The sequence below is a fragment of the Prunus mume genome, linkage group LG5 (assembly GCF_029339155.1).
Source record: "Prunus mume cultivar Tortuosa linkage group LG5, ASM2933915v1, whole genome shotgun sequence".
NCBI lineage: Eukaryota > Viridiplantae > Streptophyta > Magnoliopsida > Rosales > Rosaceae > Prunus > Prunus mume.
The window spans coordinates 8170265-8186261 of NC_142702.1; the positions used below are offsets into that span (position 1 = coordinate 8170265).

The window sequence follows — 15997 nt, forward strand, 5'->3', positions numbered from 1 at the left end:
ATAGTACCAGGTGTCTTGCCTTGCATATATTTTCTTGGGGATGTTGAAACTAAATCAACTCCAAACTATTAGTGTTAAAATAGAATGAGGTCAACACTCTAATGACTTTCGTAGAATCAGTTTTGTATGTACATGCAAAGGACTTGTAACTCAAGAAATCTCCATTAACCACACCATGAAGGAAAGAAAAAAAAAAAATTTGGCTGTGCCGAGCCCTATTTACAGGATTAATCCATGCTTGAGCAATGAACAGAATTTTACACATGAGGCGTGTAAGAATATACCAAAACGGTATCTGATAGGTTTTACCAATTAGACAGCAGAACTGATTTCAAAATTAGTAATTTAATAAAAATAAAAAAAGCATTCTACCTATGTTAGAAACATAAAGGGCATCATGCTTGAAGCTACACACTACGTCGCCGTTGGATGTAATTGAGTAGGCGCACATCACCCTTCATATCACTACGATCACCACAGAACGCGCTTCCACAGAGACAATGGAAGGGCTTCATGGGATGGCCACTATCATGATCACAGTCATGAAAGTCGATGCCCTAGTCCTGAAACAGCATAGGCATTTGAAAGTTGGATGATGATGCCAAACACACATTAATAACATATCATATATTGGTGAACCTCCATGGCATCAACCTTCCCTGTTGTGAAAAGGGCAGTCTGCATGAAATAAATAAAACAAATCATATTTACTTGTATGAAGAATTGGTTCGACTAGTAGTACGAAGAAGATCGAAGGGATGAGATCATTGAATGCTGAAAAATCATACATGATAGTAGTGATGATCTGGGGTCTCCACTTCCGCAGGGATCTCTACCAAGGTAGCACAACATCTGACCGATAAATGTAAAATGTTTCAGTAGAAGATTTTAGCAACAAAAAGAAAAAGCATTCAAGGAGAAGAGAAAATTAGCCGCTCTCATTAATCAAGATATCCAAGAACACAAACCATTCCGGCACAGAATGACATTGAGACAGCTTCAATAAGAAACATGGCTCTTAATATAGAATCTATAATACATACAGAAATGGAATGATGCTCGTCAGTGATGTATAATAACTGTTCGTTAAGTTTATTGCACATGGCAATAACTTTAATTTTAAGTATGCATGCAACCTAAGATAAACCTTAAATAATGAACAAAGAAATTGAAGAGTTTGGATAGGCAGAGTGGCGGAGATGATCACGTTCGTTCACCCCTAAGATGTTAGGGGGTGTCATGAAACCAAATTGGTTATTTTGGTTAGAGAAGGTCAGTTCAATTGATTTGAGTATAAAGAAACTACAACATGTAAAAGGATGCAGTCAATAATTAGACCACTGACAAGAAAATACTTCTATATGAAGGAAGGCTAAACAGCTAAACCTAGAATTTATGCAATCTGAAAATTTCTTTCTTCGAGGAGTAGATAAATGGTGTAATCTATCAACAGAGCATGCTAATCAACAGTTTGAAATGTTCAATAAACCTGAACAACAAAGTGCAACACATTTCCTTCTTAGATGTTAAGATACAAATGTATATAAATGTATACACAACCTATATTAGGCTATAATTACTTCTTGCATTATAGGGTAAGTACATATAAACCTAGAAGATGCAGAATTATCTTAATGATAGCAGAAAACTAAAATTGTTTCATCACTTACTTTAAATGATGCTCATTAATGATCGTGTAATAACTGTTCATTAAGTTTATTGCAAGTGAAAATAGCTTAACGGTTAAAGTTGAATTTTCATGTCCAATGCAGATGCAAAGCTAGCTGACAATTACGTTATGGATTTTACACCTGTGATTGATAAATCTTGCAACATTTCCATAAATTGTAGCATCCAAGTCAGCTCCTAACCCCTCTTACCCAAGTCAGCTCCTCCATGGCATCAAGGGCAATCTGCATGAAATAAATAAAAGAAATCATATTTACTTGTATGAAGAATTGGTTCGACTAGTAGTGCGAAGAAGATCGAAGGGATGAGATCATTGAATGCTGAAAAATCATACATGATAGTAGTGATGATCTGGTGTCTCCACTTCCACCGGGATCTCTACCAAGGTAGCATCAGAACATCTGACCAATAAATGTAAAACGTTTCAGTCGAAGATTTTAGCAACAACAAAAAAGTATTCAAGGAGAGGAGGAAATTAGCCTGCTCTCATCAATCAAGATATCGAAGAACACAAACCATTCCAGCACAGAATGACATTGAGACAGCTTCAATAAGAAACATGGCTCTTAATATAAAATTTATAATACATACAGAAATAGAATGATGCTCGCCAGTGATCATATAATAACTGTTCGTTAAGTTTATTGCACGTGGCAATAACTTAACTTTGACGTATGCATGCAATCGAAGATTAACCTTAAATAATGAACAAAGAAATTGGGGAGTTTTGATAGGCAGAGTAGCGGAGATGAGTTCATGGTCACCCTTAAGATGTTAATAGGAGGAGTCATGAAACCAAATCAGTTATTTTAGGCAGACAAGGTCAGCTGAATTTATTTGAGTATAAAGAAACTGCAAACCATGTAAAGGAATACGGTCAAATAATTAGACAATTGACAAGAAAATACTTCTATACGAAGGCTAAACCGCTAAACCTAGAATTGATGCAATCTGAAAATTTCTTTGTTTGAGTAGATAAATGGCAACAAAGCATCCTATTCAACAGTTTGAAATGTTCAAAAAACCTGAGGAATGAAGTGCAACACATTCCCTTCCTACGATGTTAAGATACAACCTATATAAGGCTATAATTACTTCTTGCATTATAGGGTAAGTACATATAAACCTAGAAGAGGCAGAATATTTTTTTAATGACAGCAGAAAAAGAATATTGTTTCATCACTTACTTTAAATGATTCTCGTTAATAACTGTTAATTAAGTTTATTGCAAATGATAATAGCTTAACGTATAAAGTTAAATTTACAGGTCTACTGCAGATGCAAACATAGCGGACAATTACGTAACTTTTAAGTTCGCATACAATCTGTGATTAACCTTAAATCCAGAACAAAGAAACTGGGGAGTTTGGAGAGGCAGAGTGGCAGAGATGAGCTCATCATGTTCACACCCCAGATGCTCGTAGGTGGCGTCAAGTAGATGCTTCTATAACGACTAAACCCCTAAACCTAGAATTTTTGTAATCTAAAAGTTTCTTTGTTTGAGGAAGTAGATAAATGGCTTACCTATCAAAAGTGTGAAATATTCAATAAACCCTTCATATTACTAAAACTGAATAAAGATACCTGATACAACATAAAACTAACACATCGTTGTTAAGCAACCAAGCGCATCAGATTTTCTTCATGCATTCAGATATAAATGTGTATGCAACTTATATTAGGCTTAAATTACTTCTTCCATAATAGGGTAAGTGGATATGAATTCTCTAAGAGGCAGAAATATTTTCAACGATAGAAGAATAAGAATATTGTTTCATACTAGCAGACAAATCCAAAACTTACAACTGATTGTGATCAATCCAAGACCCTGAGAGGAAAATTTGAAAAGCAAGACAAACAATACCAACGAAACTAATAACCTTAAGCTTCTTTTTGGTCAGAGATAACCTTGAAATTTATATAGAAGAGAATAATATAATTCTTATGCAATATCACCTTTGACTAGAAATATAAATCTAATAATTACTATAAGCACTGAGTTGGAGGAAGCGGCTGGGGTATATAAGAGTATGGATTTTACACCTGTGATTGATAAATCTCGCAACATTTCCATAAACTGTAGCGTCCAAGCAAAGGACCTCTTCATCTTTCAAGACACCCTTCGAGCCCCAACCTGCATCTAGTAGAACTTGGTAGCGTGTATTCTTGTTACCAGGACTTCCCACATTTCGCTCATGTAGTTCTGTGTTGGTTAATATCTCTCCAACATACTCACAAACAAAAGCCCCTGGTGGCAAGTCCTCCAGTGTTCAAAGACCCCACCCCTTCCCTTCGGGTGTCAAAAACACCTACAACAAAGATTAAACCACTTAGACACGTTTAGAATTTATACGCATCTGGTTATTATTACCTGGGCCTTGAAATTCACAGAGGACAAACTAACCTGCAACTTCACAGTGATGCTTTGCTAAACTATCCGGTTTCCACATTTCTTGTTACACCAGCATTTAGACCAGCATTCCTTTATAAATTTCTGTAACAAATGGCCTTTGCATGGCACAGAACTCCTCATTCTTAGACCTTTGAAGTGGGCAGTTTCTACAATACACTAGTGGTCTTGTTTAGGTTCCCGCTTCAAGGATAAACACTCTTCTAGAAACTTCTTGTGGGAGCAGATATTTTCGTCTCAAATCACAGCACGCCACGTGGAAAAGAAGATTATCTCTTTTAATTAATTAATTGAAACAGTTTATCTGGCCAATTAATTAATTGGGATAAATATCTTAATTAAATTATATTATCTTTATTTAATAAGATAATATCATTAATTAAGATATTATCATAATAAAGAGAAGATAATGTCATTATCTCAGATATTATCTTCATAAAAAGAGATAATATCATTTAATTCAGATATTATCTCCATAAAAAGAGATAATATCATTAAATCAGATATTATCTCAGTCTGACTCGATCCCTATGAATTTGGATACAGAATAAACTCAGCATATTCTCTACGAAACCCTAGCCCCGAGGCTCCTATAAATAGATGACTTCATTCATCATTCAAGGTACATCTAAACCTACTCCTTATACCCGAGAAAAATACCCGAAGCTCTTTCTCCCTCTCCACTCTCCATATTTTCTCCACACGGCTCCGGCCACCACATACGGCTCCGGCCGCCCGGTTCACACCCTACATAAACACTACTCCGTACCCTTTGCTTAGCTATTGTTTTCCTACAAACACTCGAACTAACTTAGGCATCGGAGGGCCTTTGGCCAACACCCCCCGGGTGTGGTCTATTTACTCTAATCTGTTTTACAGGAATCGAGGAAGAGAGAGAAGGAAGATCGAAGGTTGAAGGATCTAGAAGCAAATATTCTCCCGTGAGATTATTTGCACAAACATTTGGTGCTTTCATTGAGAGCACGAGTTATACTCAACGCGTGCTCAAGGAATCCGTTCCTCCTATTTTCCAATCCACCGAAGTCTTCCAAACAACCATGGTTGGAAGCAAACGCACTAGGAGCAAAACCGCCGCGGCTCAATCCGAGATGGCCCAAAGCCATTCCACCCCCGTGATCGACATGGTGGCACCACCACCTCTCGCCACCGTGCCACCTACCGGACCCGCAACCGGATCTAGCAACCTCTGTGGCACTCCCGCCGAACATGGTGGACCCTCTCATCAAGGTGGGCTCATTACCACCACCGATTTAGGCCCGGTCTTGGAGCAACTTCAAGCGTTCCCTCCATTGCCTCCACGCTCGACGCACGCTCTTGGGTACACGTCCAATGAAACCCTAGGCCGTGTGCAATTGGGCTCCACACGCTTCTCTCCTCCCGATCCACAAAGTCAAGCAGATCTCAACTTGAGAGTTGACCAGCTAGCTCAGAGAATGGACGACCAAAATGCTCTTATGAGGCAGCTCATTAATCAAATAAGCGTGGCTCAAAATCTTGGCCTTGGACAACCAGGCGAAGAGAGAAGAATAGAAGAACGCGCGGTGGGCAGCTCAACGAGCACCAAGCGGGTCGAGCAGGAGCGAGCAGACAAGGGGATGCACAACCACGTGATCAGCTTGCCGACATGTCGCAAGCATTTGCAAGCCACACACAAAGCAAGCGTGCGAGAAAGGCTCGGCCCATGACTTGACGTCCGTGCTGCTGGGCCCGCAGGAAACGTACTTTAAAGGCTAGGATCGGGAGATCAAAGCGATAATCGCCGCAATGAGGATCGTGAACATAGGCGCTCCGCTGCCCACTCGCGAGAAATATTCACGAGCTAGGCCCCGGGAGGTCAACCGGTAACCCTCGCAACGAGGATCGTGAAGAGAGGCACTCCACTGCTGGCCGTCAAGCTGCAGAAAATCCCTCGCAAGCGCAGTCCACCAACACGCCTCCTAGGCAGCGCGGACGAGAGGACCGACCCTCGCGGACCAACGAGGAGGTCAATCGGCGTCGCTGAATCGCAAAAGTCGCCAGCGAGATCGACCAGCAATACGCGCAGAAGACGTTGAGAAGCTTGTGAATGACCGACTTCGAGACTTGAAGACTGGAGGGAACCTCGAGGATGCACTACGTAAGGAGATGGACCAGGCGATCTCTACTCCTTTCACCCCTAAAATCGAGCAGGCTGCTCCTAAAGCGATTCTCAACGCCTTCGTTTACGCATTTCAAGGGAGATTCCGATCTCGAGAGCCACCTAAAACACTTCAAAAGTGTCATGAGACACTAGCCGGTTACTCAAGCAGTTCACAAGACAATATGCAAATTGAAGTTGAAAAATAAAGACTGAGATTTTCATAGCAAAGCGACCAACCGGCCAAGTTCAAACAAAAGAATATGGTCAAACAAGACCAATTATTCTAAACAAAAGCAGACTACAAAAGCTGAAAAGAAATAAAGGAGTCTTCGTCTACTCGAAACACCAGCAGAGATCACGATCTCTGACCTCTTGGCGTCCGCTGATCACCACGCTTTGGCAGACTCCACATGGCTGATCTATGCGTCTGCCACCACCTTATCGACCGCATCCTCCTCTGCTCCATCTTCCTCGATTACGCCTCTTTAGCCACGCTCGTCGGCTCCTTCGGTGTTCACAGCATTAGCCTCCTCACTTTTCACAGGGGGCAAGTCTGGATAGAGCATCTCGATGTCTTCATCTCCAATGGCGTAGAGGGGTCATATCCTTTGTGCAGTCCAAGTAGCCCAACATGCGCATCCATGGCAACTTCGGACTTGGATTCCTCAGCAGACTCATGATAGGCGTGAAATCTAGCCAAAAGCTTGTCATAGCTATGAGAGATATCGGCATTCTTGCGCTCAAGGTGGAAGTAAGCATCTTTTCGACTTGCCAAGTCAGCAGCAGAAGAGTTAAGCTCGGAATCTTTCTCAGCAAGGGAACTCTTCAACTCAGATATCATCCCCCGCAAATCAGACGTCTTCTTCTCATAACGGCAGTCTGCTCGGCGGAAAGTTTGCTAACTAACTCGGCATTCTTCTTCTCCAACTCGCTAAGTGAGCGGAAGAGGGAACAGCAGACGAGTTACGAATGGTCTCGGCAGCAAAACTACTCCCTTTGAAGCGGATGAAGTGTCGCTTCCCTTTGTTTTCCAAGGAAAGACTTGAGAAAGCACCAAGATCGCTAGCCACGGATTTGGTCAACCAGCTCGGCACAAGAGGATGGACTTGATAGAAATTGCGTCTTTAGCGGATCGGACACGCCGCATCCCCTGCGGGGCTAGATTTGTCCACCTTTGGATCGGCCGCGCGTTGCGAAGAGCCCTTCGCCCAGGCAAATGACTCTCTTGCTTTCTTAGCCTCTGTCAACCTCACTTCCAAAGGATTTGGCGACGATGAATCCACTCCATGCTTGACTGCTCGTGACTCAACAGTTGAAACATGATGGTTGGATGGATGAGCAGACTGCCCAAATCGACTTCCAATCTTCGACTGGTACAAACGACTCAAATTTCGAAAAGGAGCATCCGCATCTCTTTGTCTTTCAACAAGTGAGCTAGATCGCGCACGGACTACTTTACGGAGCATATCACGATCTCCAAACTCATCAGGCTTGAGCTCTCAAAGACTGACATCAGCCTTCCTCTTTTAGGGGAGTTTAGCAAAACACTCCTCATGTCTAGCAGGCAAATCATCATGGCTCGGACCATCCTGCTTCCATCTATCGACATCCTTAGCAGGGGGCAGTCCACTAACTTCCTCCTGATCGTCGCTCAGCAGACTCGACTTACTTTGGGATGCACGGCAACTCATCTCTTCGACAAGCAGTACAAAATTCTCCAAGATATTTCTCAAGCTAGAAAGTAGAGAAGTTAAGTTTGCGATGTAAGAAAGAGTGAAGAGAAGCCCTGTATTTATACAAGTTGGACAACCCGGGTCAAGAAGGAATCTCAAGCTCTTTCCTACTGGGAATCCAACTCCAACAACAGTCAGAAGCCTACACCAATTTAGAATCCGATATGCAAAAGGAGTCCAACACACAAAAGAAAGCCCAAACTCAGTTGGAGAGCCCGAAAAAAATAATTTCATCTCCTACATGCCACACAGGTGTCACGGGGGCATTTGTGGGAGCAGATATTTTCGTCTCAAATCACAGCACGCCACGTGGAAAAGAAGATTATCTCTTTTAATTAATTAATTGAACCAGTTTATCTGGCCAATTAATTAATTGGGATAAATATCTTAATTAAATGATATTATCTTTATTTAATAAGATAATATCATTAATTAAGATATTATCCTAATAAAGAGAAGATAATGTCATTATCTCAGATATTATCTTCATAAAAAAGATAATATCATTTAATTCAGATATTATCTCCATAAAAAGAGATAATATCATTAAATCAGATATTATTTCAGTCGACTCGATCCCTATGAATTTGGATAGAGAATAAACTCAGCATATTCTCTACGAAACCCTAGCCCCGAGGCTCCTATAAATAGATGACTTCATTCATCATTCAAGGTACATCTAAACCTACTCCTTATACCCGAGAAAAATACCCGAAGCTCGTTCTCCCTCTCCACTCTCCATATTTTCTCCACACGGCTCCGCCACCACATACGGCTCCGGCCGCCCGGTTCACACCCTACATAAACACTACTCCGTACCCTTTGCTTAACTATTGTTTTCCTACAAACACTCGAACTAACTTAGGCATCGGAGGGCTTTTGGCCAACACCCCCCGGGTGTGGTCCATTTACTCTAATCTGTTTTACAGGAATCGAGGAAGAGAGAGAAGGAAGATCGAAGGTTGAAGGATCTAGAAGCGAATATTCTCTCGTGAGATTATTTGCACAAACACTTCTCCTTGACGAATCCTCCTAGAGTGTATGCAAACTGACCCCCACTTTCAGCCGCACACAGGCAAGGTACTGGTGATGTCAAACAATCCCCAAAACAATGTGAACAGAAACCCTCATGAGATATACGAGCAAGTGAAAATTTCACATAGGCGTTTTTATAAACTAAATTATTGGAGATGTAAAAAAGAGATTGGCAGATCTTCAGTATTTCTTCCATTCTCCAAGGAAACTTTCACCCTTTCTTCACCTCTACTTATGTCATCAATATAAACACAGGATTTAATGACTCCAAGTGAAGAATGGTAGTTATGATCAGCCTCCACCTTGCATAATTTTGAAGATCTACGGCCTTGGATCACCTTTAATCTCTTTGCGGTTTCACCAAAGATGTTCTCAATATCCTTTCTTGCAAAACCAATTAAGCATTGAAGACCATCATAACAACCAAAAGCTATATGTTTGGGTATATGAGGTATAACCTTGATAAGATTTTTACATAAAATTAATTCACTTTGAAAACTTTGATGATCATATTTACTGGCAAGAACATCTTGTGCAGTACTTTCATCAAAGGTGGAATCAGTTCCTGTTTCCACAAAGCATTCTTCAACTCTACATGATTTTATGTGTGTCTCTTCCATCATTTCTAGAGCTTCATCAAAATGTGGAGGACAGAAATCAGACTGTGGAGAAGAGTGGCAAATCATAGACATTTCCAGGTCACCCTTCGGAGTAGATGATGCAGCTACAAACTGTGGCAAATCAAAAACATTATCTTTGTTGTCCGTATTCAATGATTCCACTTCCAACAACTTCAAGCCGTCTTCATCAAAATCTGAAGAACTATCTTCACCTATCAGATTGAGACTTTCTTCCAGTTGCATGTTGCAATTACGCAGAGGATCGAAGTTATTCCCAGAGTCCAAAACCTCTCTTTCCTGGTGTCTTCGGCGACTTCTTCTTACTAGTGGTTGAGAGTCTTCAGATTCTTCCGAATCAGAAAACAGATTATCCTCATTACTCTGACGTGCCCTTTTTAATGGAGATTTTTCAAGGCAAGATGTGGAGTGTTCCAAAGGAGACAATGCCTGTTTTTTCCGTTGCCTTGTGCAATATCTCTTGGTTGGAAGTTCAACAACTTCAGTTTTATCATAAGATGGAGCTTCTTTTTTCTTCGATCTCACTCCCTGGCACGAAAATATATGAAATGCTAAAACACTTAAACTTCAGTTTCATCATATAAAAAAACCATTATGCTCTCTGCATGGTTGATGAGAGCTCCAAGACATAGAACAAACAACCCAGCCATAATTTGTAATAATAGTAAACAGAAATATAGGGCATAGAGAATATTATTATACATAATCTCACCTTTGATTCAGCTATCCTTTTCCATTTTAAAGGGAAAATAAGGATGCCCGTTAAGTATAACAAAATATATAAAAAAAACTATTTAAATAGATATTCCAATATTTCTCTTCTATGAGATATATAAAAGATGAAAAATAAACAAAAACAAAATCTTATTAAAACACTAAAATAATTAATAAAAAATTAAAAAGAAAAATCTTATTAAAATATGAAGAATAAAAAAAAAGGTAAAAAACAAACCTTTTCCTCCTCTGGCTTCTGGTCCAGCAAAAGTCTGTAATTTTCATCAATAATAAACTCCCAGCTGTTTGCATAGACTTTCAGAAGCTCTTTGACCGCTGCCTTTGTCTGACCTTCGGAAATGCCAAAAGGCTTCATTGCCCTACAGGCATCAGCCATTCGAGAATTTTTTGGCGGCATCACTAAACTATTCACAGTGAAAACGGCATCACTAAAAAAGGAAGAAGGCAAATGCCAACACATGAAGATGAAGCAGCTCTGGCCTTTGGTTATGTCACCAAAACAGAAAAATAAAAGAAAAGCTAGAAGAAGAAGAAAGCTTTTACAAAGTAAAATCCAGATGAATGGTTTTTACCTCTCTCTTTTTTCTGGGTATTTAATTTTCAACTGACTCAGAGCACTGCGCACCTCTTTTAATTTCTCAGACTCTCTTTCTAACCTCTGGTTGCTTTGGGAAAATGGGAAAATGCTTTAGGAGAAGAATAAGAAGATGGAGAGTTCTTTTTGCAGATTTTAAAAAAAAAAACCCAGATAGGTAAAACTAATATACAGAGAGAGAGAGCACTTTCTATGCTCCACCACTGCCGCCAGTAATGTACAGTTAATCATTGCGTTTTTTTTTTTTTTTTTTAATCTGCACAGTTTTGTATCTCTAGCCGTTAGATTAATCTGCGATTGGGAAACACTTGTGTTTGCCCGTTTTGCGTTTACTCCTGTGATGGAAGGGCAAAGTTCCCCCTGCCTTGAGAACCATAAACTGGTCGACAAGTCGACTTTCTTTGGTGTCTGGCGTGCCACTGCTAGCAATAAAAATTCTAGCAGACTTAGTTTGGAATAGATAACTTGCGCCCAAGTTACTGATTTCTACAAACAAACGATTGTGAATTTGGGTGAGGAATATCTCACAAGTAAGTTCTTTTCTTGCCTCAGTGGTGAGGACTTTAACAATTTATCTCAGTATAAGCAGTACATTACGGCGAGAATGGTTGATGGAATTTAAGCATTTCAAGCAGAATGATGGAATTTAAAGCTTTTTAAGCGAAGCTGCCTTTTACAAAACTATAACAATAAATACTCATGCTAGAGAGATGAAGATACAGTTGGAACTCCATTTCTGCCTGGATGGGAGGCTATGTTAAAATGTTGGAAATGTGTGACTATCGGAAGGTGGAATGTTGACAACTCGATTGCTAAGCTTCAACTATAAATCGATACCAAAGGTTGATTCGTGAGCTTCAATGTACTTTAAGCTTTTGTGAAGCGAGTGGCGAGCTGCGGCTTCTTGATCTGTAGGGCAGTAGGCATTCTCGAGGACTTGATGGGCTAGAGACGCACTTGTGAAATTTGAATGACTTATTTTCTAAGTCTGAACCTTGAGAATTCTAATCTAAAGCTGGTTTTCACTTGGAATTCAAGTGAGCTTCTGGTTGAGTTGTTTGTTTGTGAGTGTCTTGGCTCAATGAGCTTTGGTTGCTTCAGTGTTTTGAAGGTTTTTTGAGATCAAGTGATCATTTTGTTTTTGATTGATTTTTTGGTTTTTTGAGTGTCCTCTACCCTGTTCACTCCTTCTTGTATTTATAGAAAAACTGTTTCTTCTCTGGAGTAGGGTGATTGTGTGTTTTTTATTGGGCGGCAAAGATATTTTCCCCCCTTTTCCTCTTCTTCTTCATTTTGGCAGATAGGCTCTCAGATAGGTGATCACTTCCCTGTTTTTCAGCTGCCCCTTGTGATATTTGTAACTTGCTTATCTATTTGGGAGAATTACCTTCTCTGTAAAGACAGAAAAAATCTCTGAATATACATATATAAGGGATTTAATCTTGATTCTTCTTGATGTCATGAACCTTCAATCACTTCTTCTATGGCGATTGCCATTCTTGACCTTTTATCCCGAAGTTGCTATTGCTGACTTTTCATCCTAGCGACTTCGCCATTGCTGACTTTTTATCCCAGAGGTTGACTTCGCCATTCTGACTTTTTATCCCGAGAGGTTGCCATGTGGGATTGTTCCCTCTTCGAACTCCCTCTTCCTATTATGTTGGGCTTGTGAAGCCCAAATCAATATGTTTTGTTACGATGAGCCTTGAAGTTGGATGTGTCAATTTTGGCCCAAACAATGCCCCTTAAGTTTGAATCGTTTTGGACGCAGTTTCAGACTTAAATGACATAGCCATTAAATTGGCGCGAGTAAATTCTCCGTTAACGAGCAGTAGAAGTACAACAAAGGGACAAACTCAAAGCAGTAGAAACAAAAGGACAAACTTAAAGAGAAGTAGAACAAAGGACAAACTTAAAGACAGAAGTAGAAACAAAGGGCAAACTTTAAAGACAAATCTAAAACAAGGGTAATTTTGAAAGGAACCAAAAGATTTCTAGTGTAATCTTGTGTCTATCCCAGGGTCTGTTTATACAGCCTGCGAATCCCACATGGTTGGATAAAACTTTTTTAACCATTTGCCATTGATTGGGGCTGTATGAACTTCTCCATCCCTATCCTGCAACCTGTATGCCCCATTCAGGATCGATTGATTATGAAAGGGCCTTCCCATGTGGCGACCATTTTCCATAACCGACCACATGGGTTCAGAAGCGAAGCGCCTTCAGACTATCTCCCTTCTTCAAAACTCTTGTCCCTGACTCTCTTGTTGTAGGCCCTTGATACTGACTGTTTTCTGCCAGAGTTTGTTGAGAGTGTCTATTCTGCACTGCATCAATCCTTCAGTTCAGGCATAGCACGGGAGTAGTTTTCTCCTACTAAGTCATGTTGGTGAGCAATTACGAGGGTGAACAGCTATCTCCATAGCGAATTGCATCATGACCGTAGAGTTAACGCATAGGAGTCATGCGGTCGCTTCTTTTTGAAGTTCTATATGCCACGAGTTTCTGACTTCTCATGCCATTGTTTGGATTCTTCTCAAGCATTTTCTGATAATGTTGATGATCACTTTGTTGCTTGATTCTGCCTGTCCATTGGCTTGGGCATAATAAGGAGTGGATTGGAGCAGATCTGAATTTGAATGCCTCTGCCATGTCCAGCATTTCTCGGATATGAAGGAGGATCCTCTATCAGTTGTGATTGATTCTGGGATGCCAAATCTTTGGATAATCTGTTCTTCTATGAAAGTGATGATCTCTTGAGATGTAGTAGATTTAATAGCCTTGGCTTCCACCCACTTAGTGAAATAGTCTGTGGCAACAATGATAAGCGATCTTCTTGGCTCTGGTGGATAGATCTTACCAATGAGATCCATTGCCCATCCTCTAAAGGGCCATGGTTTTACCACTGGATTCATGGGGCGATGGAGCCTGCTGGGTGGGCCGTGTCTTTGACAAGATTCACACCCCTTGGAGTAGTTGAGGCAATCTTTCATCATGGTTGGCCGAAGTAGCCATATCTCCTAATTAACCAGCACATTTTTCTCCCACTTTGATGTGCTCCACAGATTCCTTCATGGGTTTCCCCCATAACTTTCATATATTCTTCCTTTCCGAGGCACCTTAAAAGCACCTCATCCTTGCTCTTTCGGACCAAATCTTCATTCCACATAAGGTAGTTTAAAGCCATGATTCTGACTCTCTTCTCAGAGGGCAAAGTTGGATATCGTAGATAGGTCATGATAGGATTTCTCCAATCATCTTCAGTGATTGTGGCAGAATTGACATCTATCTCCATCCCTTCGGGCATTTGTACACCTGTTGCCACCTAGGCCAATTCATTGGCTGCAAAATTTTCTTCCCTTGGGATATGTTCCCAAGTGGCTTCTCTGAATTCTGTCAGAAGATTCCTGGCTGCCACCAAGTAGACAGCCAAAGAAGGGCTTAGGCACTTGTATTCTCCAGCAATTTGTTTCAAAACTAGCATGGAATCTCCCAGAATTTCCACAGATTGGATTCCTAGTTCTACCAGTATTTCTAAGCCAATGATTAAGGCCTCATATTCTGCCCTGTTGTTGGTGCATTAGAAATCCAATTGGAAAGAGTAGCAGTGTCTGATTCCAAGTGGTTCTTCCAAGACAATTCCTACCCCTGAAGTTGTATCAGTTTTTGATCCATCAAAGTATAACTTCCAAGGTGCAAGATGAACTGAGTAGATAGGATTGTTGAGGCAGGTGTGAGCTCTGGTCAATAGATCTGCATTTGCTATGTCTAAAGAGTCCATATTTTCAATCTCCTCTCCGGGATGATCTGCTAGGAAGTCTGCCACAGCTTGTCCTTTGTGGCTTTACGAGGAACATATCTGAAGGCAAAGTCTGTCAAGGCCAAGGTCCATTTTCCAATTCGCCTCTTAGCATTGGTCTTGTCATCATGTATTTGATCAGATCTGTTTTAGCAATGATATAGATGGTGTATGGCGGCATGTAATGTACGAGCTTCTGTGATGAAGTACAAGGCTAGGCAAAGTCTTTCAATTGCAGAATATTTTCTTTCCATACATCGAGTTACCTTAGGTAATAAACACTTTGTTCCTTTCCTTCCTTGTTATCTGAACTAATAAACTTCCAATGGATACTTCGATGCAGATATATAGAGCTTGAGTGGTGCGCCTCTCCTTGGTGGGACAGGCGGTGGATTTGAGAGGTAATGCTTGATTTCCTCAAAAGCTTGTTGGTCTTTGTTCTTCCCACTTAAAGGTTTGTTCCTGTTTTAATTTTAACAAAGAAGAGAAAGGCTGGATCTTTCCTGCAGAATTGGATATAAATCTCCTCAAAAAATTAATTTTTCCTAAGAGACTTTGCAATTCCTTCTTGTTCCTAGGTGGCAAAGCTTCTATGATGGATCTTGCTTTGTTTTTGTCGATCTCTATGCCTCTTTGGTGGACCAAGAATCCTAGGAAATTTCCCTGCTTGAACTCCAAAAACGCATTTCTTTGGGTTCATTTTCGGTTTATGTTGCCTCATTCTTAGGAATGCTCTTCTTAGATCTGTCATGTGGTTTCCCTCCTCTGGTGATTTAATCACAACATCATCAATATAAACTTCCAGGGAATGTCCAATCATATCGTGGAAAACAGAATTCATTGCCCTTTGATAGGTAGCCCCTGCATTTCTCAAGCCAAAAGGCATTACAGTGTATTCAAAAGCACCTATATGCCCTGGACACATGAAGGCTGTCTTGTGGATATCTTCTTCTGCCATCATGATCTGATTGTAACCTGCGTTGCCATCCATAAAAGATAGCATCTGGTTGTGGCAGCTCCATCTACTAGCATGTCGCCATTGGCATAGGTACTCATCCTTGGGAAAGGCTTCATTTAGGTTTACGTAATCACGCGATTAGCGCGATTTTCCTTTTAGAACCGGTACAATGTTAGCTAGCCAATCGGCATAGATGGCGGGCGATGAATCCTGCCTTGAGCAGCCTTTCTATTTCTTCTTTGACTTTGATTCTGTGTCCATAGAC

General features: G+C 40.6%; 1 pseudogene across 1 annotated transcript; it reads right to left on the reverse strand.

Annotated features, from left to right (window-relative positions):
- Window positions 1-218: 218 nt before the first annotated feature.
- On the reverse strand, window positions 219-11106 carry LOC103331057 (uncharacterized; annotated as a pseudogene). Its single transcript, XR_016126671.1, has 9 exons — window positions 10598-11106; window positions 8984-10173; window positions 6871-7118; window positions 4094-4309; window positions 3733-3998; window positions 2024-2090; window positions 1881-1913; window positions 640-678; window positions 219-557 (listed from the first exon to the last, which is right to left on the reverse strand). The product of XR_016126671.1 is annotated as an uncharacterized LOC103331057 (transcript).
- Window positions 11107-15997: the final 4891 nt, after the last annotated feature.